The sequence below is a fragment of the Halyomorpha halys genome, unplaced genomic scaffold (genome assembly GCF_000696795.3).
Source record: "Halyomorpha halys isolate HHAL.00 unplaced genomic scaffold, Hhal_1.1 Scaffold3.1, whole genome shotgun sequence".
Classification (NCBI taxonomy): domain Eukaryota; kingdom Metazoa; phylum Arthropoda; class Insecta; order Hemiptera; family Pentatomidae; genus Halyomorpha; species Halyomorpha halys.
In genome coordinates, this window is record NW_027115249.1 from 506314 (window position 1) to 513050 (window position 6737).

The window sequence follows — 6737 nt, forward strand, 5'->3', positions numbered from 1 at the left end:
CATTTAGGTCTTTATGGATGGTTTTATTAGTAACAAAATAAGGAGCATTGAGGATTTTACGAAGGATTTTGGATTGTAAAGATTGGATACGAGAGAAATTCGAAGGTTTGGAAATAATGATAAAACAATAGAATCAATGTTTCAGTTTTTAAAATCAAAAGGTTTACTGACAAAAATGTGACATTGAATGGAAAAAATAATAGTTATAACAATAAAAAAAAATAAATAAATAAATAAAATCAAACAAATATAAGCAAAATTAAATAAGGTATAAATGGCGTTGATGATCAATAATGGCACAAATAACCAGAAAGGGAGTTTAAAAAAATTTATAATAATTGGAACAGTCGAGATTTATTCCGAGATCAGATTTGAACGACACACGAGAAAGTTAAGTTCATGGCTCAACACACTCGACCATCCACGGCCTCAATAATATCCGTATCCTTAAAATGTGCACTGACCACTATTTCTCAAGAAAGCACTGGTTCGGGCTCAGAAGCTTATAATAGTAATACTTACAACGTATTAATAATATAAATAACACACATTATCTACGTAATACGTCGAGGGATATTACAAGTGTAACGCAAGCGGGAGCACGGCTGAGGTACATGAATTATCCGCTTACGAGACTCTCGGGATTTGACAAGATAATTGACGGCCTGTCCCAGAACTAATTTCCTCAAGTGGAGATTGTAATCTGTTTGAAGAGGCGAAGAGGTCCTGGAAGCTCCGTCAATGAACTTCACCAACTGCTTCTTATATATATTTTTGGAAATGTTTGTCAAGATTTACATTGTATAACATTTATTTATGACTGATATAATAATAATAATAATACTGTATATATTCTGGGACGAGCCCCTTTAGAATGATACAGAGAAATCCACTGATGAAGGCTTAGGAGCCTCAGAATTACTTAAACAAAAATACAAACAAATATAAATAGTCATTATAAAAAAAAAAATGATTATAAGTTATTCTCTCACTTTAAGGAGTTGAACAATAAAAAAAAAAAAAATAAAGCGCTGTATAAGTAATTAAGAATGATATAGTTTATATACATATTTACAATTATATTGATTAACAATTTTATGGACTCTGAATGGAGAAGAAATGATTGAACAGGCGGGATTTAAAGGTAGGAAGGGTATTGGAGCGACGGATGTTGGAAGGGATGGAGTTCCATAAGGATTAGGTTCGGATAATGAACGATCTATCGAAAGCAGCGGTTCGGTGGGCCCTGGTGTATAAATCTGAAGACCAGGAACGGGTATTGCGGGAACGAATAGAGGATTTGAATTGAAGGAGCTCGGAGATGTATGATTGATGGCGGGATTGGATGACTTGGAAGATGAAGGAAGCCAGGAAATAATTACGACGGTAGGAAGGATAAAGCCACTTCAACTCTCCATAAAAACGGGAAACAGAGCCGTCCCTTGGGATCCCGAAGATGAATCGTACACAGCAATTTATCAAACGTTTTAATATGTCTAAGTAATTAAATAAAGAATATTCTCTTTCAACTTCTTGAACGAAAATTAAATTTATAGTCTATTTCTATATTTAACCTATCTTTATTTTATTTACATTATTATTTGTTATTTCCTTATTATAATGAAAATAGAGTAAATCGAATGTAATAGCCAAAAAAATTCAAAAGATACACATTTGTTTCTTCCTTTGTTTGCCTTATTCAGTATTTGTACAAGTCTTGGATTTAAGGAGCTCGGAGATGAATAAAGGACGGCGGTAATGGATGACTTGGAAGATGAAGGATGCCATGAGATACTTACTACAGTATTGAATGTCCCATCCCCTTCTCTCCCCCAAATATCTACTTCATACGATTAACTATCTTCTTCCAATACATATAATTATTTATTTTGTTATATCACCCATGGATCGGGAGACCATCCTGGGGCACACCCAGCCTCTATAATGCAGCCCTTTAGTTGGGGGATAATTTGGTGAATAAATTTTGACTAATGTGTTGACAAATAGTTTGGACAGACTTTTTTGTGTATAAATACATCCATTCACCACATACTGAATTCTATTTCACCTTTCTTCACTCCAGGACTGGACTGGTAAGTTAGTTATGTCCTCCAGGAACTTAGGAAACTCACTCCCGAGACAGGCTTATTAATGATATAACACGTAAAGTTGGATATTAAGTCCCCGCGGTAACACGGCTTAGCAAACTTAGCCCCTTGACTTCGCACACAACAATCTTCTGCTCTGTTATGTTCTGAACTCTTGTTACATGCTTAGCCCGAACAAGGCCTCCATATCGTATTTAGAGAGGTCATTTATTTCTTTATTTTAATTAATTAATTTTTATTTATTTATTAAAATTTACAAATTATAAAATACAATAAATATAGTGGATAAGTTATGAATTAGAACAGATGGCATTATCTTTTGAAGGATAGCAATCTAGTCTCTGTTCTAACTCAGAAGATTCCATTGTCCTTCTTTTAAAAGGTTTGTTCGTCTAGGATTGAACTACTATAAATCAATTTATTTTAGCTAAAATCATGAAAACTACTATTCCTACGAAGGTAAATGTAATAAACTACTTTATAGTACATTTAACTAGCTTTAATGTGATTGCTAATAGACATCTATACGTCACATAGTTCTCGAAATGTAGCTTTTCAAAAAAATCAAAATTTCTTAAAAATCTTTTTGAAACCTCAAACTTATTGTACGAACAACTATGAATCAATTTATTTTCATAAATATCTTGAAAACTACTATTCCTACGAAGATAGAGTTCATAAACTATTTTATAGTACGTTAAACTAGCTTTAATTTGAGTGCTAATGGATATCTGTACGTCACACAGTTCCGTAGATATAGATTTCTCAAAATAAATTAACTAACTACTGATATTTCAGTACATTTTTATGAAATGCAGCTTTTTAAAAGGCTATATCTCGCGAACTATTGGACGTAAATAGCTCTATTAGGGCTAATATTTCAGCAAATTTACTCTTCTTTAAATAACGTTCTTTTAGATTTTCTAGTGTTGTTAGTAGTTTTTAAGATATAGAGCTCCGAATGAAAAATTAATGTTTTTTCAAGGTTTTAAACAGCCGTAATTTTTTATTCCTCCTACCTATACTTGGCAGACTCATCAATTTTGACTAGTAATTATACATAGTTTTCATTAAAGTAATCAAAAATTGGGCTGATATAACTGACTTTTTTTCTTCCCGGATTTTTTACTAGGAGTATTTAATGTTTTTATCAGAGCCCCAAACCTCCTATGAAAGTCCAAATAGGTTTTATTAAAGTCATTTTTAGTAAATGGGAAGTTTAGAGCGTTTATAAATTATGTGTTGTAGTAATCGGAATCTGTTAACTTCTGGTGAAACCTGTTGGGTTGTACTGATACTGACTGGTTACAGAATGGTCCCAATGAACACAATGGGTTGTAAGTCACCCCTGAACCCCGTACCTCATAGGGTACCATGTGGGTACATTCTGCGGCCCCTATGTCCTCAACTCTTTTCTCAAGGTATCATTCAAGAGATCCTTTTCCTTCGAAGAATCCTTTCATTGCAATCTAACAAAGAGTTGAGGAAGTCTATATTGTATAATTTTATAATAAAAAATATTCTTCAGGGCGCGAAACTTTCCCAATTTAGTTGAAATTGAGCCAATTCTTATTTTCTTTTTCGATACTACCAGTTTTAGTAATAATTGCAAAAAATATCCAAATATTCTTTATTAAAACGACATATTACATACATAATACATATTACAACATATTACATGTCTAACGTTTCGGCTGATCTATTAATTTAATAGAATTTGCAGGCTTGTAAGCCCAAACCAATTTTACACTGTTTGTCACTATACTATTTATTAATAATATATGTGCTCCAAAACTTTTTTATTTTACTGTCATTATCATTGTGATAAATTAATGATAGTGAAATTCAAAATTATAAAGGATTGAAATTATTATTACTTGTCAATAATACAGGTTTATTTTAACTATGGAATTTTGACTTGGACATATAATATGTTTTAGTTAAGAAGGTTGAAACTATTTGGATATTTTTTGTTAATAGTAATAAGGGATAATTTTATGGTTTTTTGCGGCTTTAGGGCACTTGCTCAGCCTCCACTGACTACCAGTGATGCGGTGATAGAGGTGCGCTGGGATCTTTTGAGCTCTGCTCTACCCCTCACACGTGGGGGATAGAGTGGGCTCAGGGATCCTCAGGTCGATCGTGTAAATATTGTATATTAGAGTGTAAATGTGACTAGAGACTATGTGTATTTTATCATTACGTTATTTTATTTATTTATTTTTCATACAGATAGTTTGATTATGTTCATTTTGTTTATTCAGTTGTTTGTATATATTTTAAGAGAGTTTTTTTTTTTTTTATTCATTTATTTATTTTATTTTAGTATGTATGAGATCATTGATCACTATTACCTATTGCCCACAACTGTGTGACAGATGTAATATCTATCAATTAATAAAAGTATTATTATTAAAAAAAAAAATTATGTATATGTGATATCACATATTTATATTAATAATTTTTTGAACAATAAATAAATTTCACATAACTATTATATATTATACTTTATCCGCGTGATTGTGATTATACTTGAAATATAAATGTAAAAGTTTTAGATCGATTACAACTAACTACTTTGTCAGAAGATCTGAAGGATTCATGAACTAACGAAAGTCCTTCTACTAACTGCCATTTTAAAAAGTTCATTGGCTTGTAAATTAAAGGATTTATATATAGCCTTGGGAGGACATGCGATCCTCAGGAACTGCCCGAGTTGGGACAATAAATTCTTCCAGTCGTAAAGGAGTTGTAAATAAGGACTGGATGACATCTAAATCGAGTTCCATATCGATTGCTCTTATCGATATATCTCTCGAGTAATGAAGCCCGGCTCACGTCCGCCCTTTGGCTGTCATGGTCCTTTTTGTTTGTTCGCTCTGTCTTATCTTTTTCGACGAGTTGTAAAGGATTTATTCTGGGCTTTAAATGTTTCACCTCTTTAGCATAGTGACAGTACGTTTGTTTTATTACATTTTTCATTACTGAAATTTACAACTACATACAAAAATAAGAATTATCAGTGATTGTTAAAGATGAGAGATTAAGAACTAATTGGTTTGAGTGGTCATGGATTTCAGAATGAAAAGAGATATTTCTATTTCGAGCCGAATCTGCAACGAATAGGATGTGTGAGGTCTTTAAGGATAGGTTTATTTGTGCCGTAATATGAAGCATCAAGGAAGAATTTTGGATTGTTAGGATTAGATACGGGAGGAATTAGATGGTTCAATTAGGTATGTTCAACTAGGTCTGATTGTCATAGTGTATAAGGTTTTTTGTATTATAAGGGATTTTTTTTATTTTAAAGCAAAATACATAATAACACATACATATGTATAAAATAAAAACATATAACTGTACAACTTTCCGATATCGCTCCTTCTACTGCAGCGAGAGCTATATTTCAAGTAGTTTATGAATTGTACAAGAGTCGGGTAGAAAAAAAGGCAGTTATTTTATCCCAATTTTTGATTACTTTAATGAAAGCTATGTATAATTAATAGTCAAAACTGAGGAGTCTGCCAAGTATAGGTTGGGGGCGATGGCGGCTGTTATAAAAGCGTTAAAAAACATTAATTTTTCATTCGGAGCTCTATATCATTAAAAACTACCAACAACACTAGAAAATATAAACAAAATTATTTAAAGAAGAGTAAATTTGTTGATATGTGAGCCCTAATAGAGCTATTTATGTCCAATATTTTACGTAAAAAGCAACATTTCTTAATAATCTACGGAAAAATTAGTATTTAGGTAATTTATTTTGAGAAATCTATATATCACAGGAAGTGTGTGACGTATTAGCACTCAAATTAACACTAGTTTATGACCTTTACCTTCATAGAAATAGCAATTTTCATGACATTTGTGAAAATAAAATGATTCATAGTTGTTCGTATAATAAGTTTGAGATTTCACAAACTTTATATCAGAAACCATAAGACTTACATATGTCTCGAATTAAACCTGGTTAAATTTACTTTAAAATAGTTTATAACGTTTATCTTTGGAGGAGTAGTATTTTTTATGGTATTTGACCAAATGATTTTTGAGATATAGATTTTCAAAATAAGTTCACTGACTTCTGATCTTTCAGTTCGTTCTGTACAACATTTTTATGAAATATTTCTTTTTAAAAAGCAATATTTCGAGTACTATTGAACGTAAAAAGGTCTATTAGTGGTTACATTTTTGCAAATTTACTCTACTTTAAATGAAGCTCTCTTACATTTTCTATTGTTGTTGTTAGTTTTAAAGATATAGAGCTCGCAATGAAAAATTAATTATTTTTAACGTTTTTAAAAAGTCGGCATTTTTTATTCCCCTCTATCTATACTTGGCAGACTCATCAATTTTGACTAGTAATTATACATAGTTTTCATTAAAGTAATCAAAAATTTAGGTGAAATAACTAACTTTTTTTTTTATCTAAAGTTTGTTTGGTTGTTTAGTGGCGCCAAACTTCATTGGTCATCAACGCCATTTATATTTTATTTAATTTTGCTAATATTCGTTAAATTTTATTTGTTTTTTAATTTGATTATTTTATTTATTTATTTTTTTCCCTTCCGATCAAGTTATATTTTTGTCAGTAAATTTTGTGATTTCAACAACTTTCAGAAACAC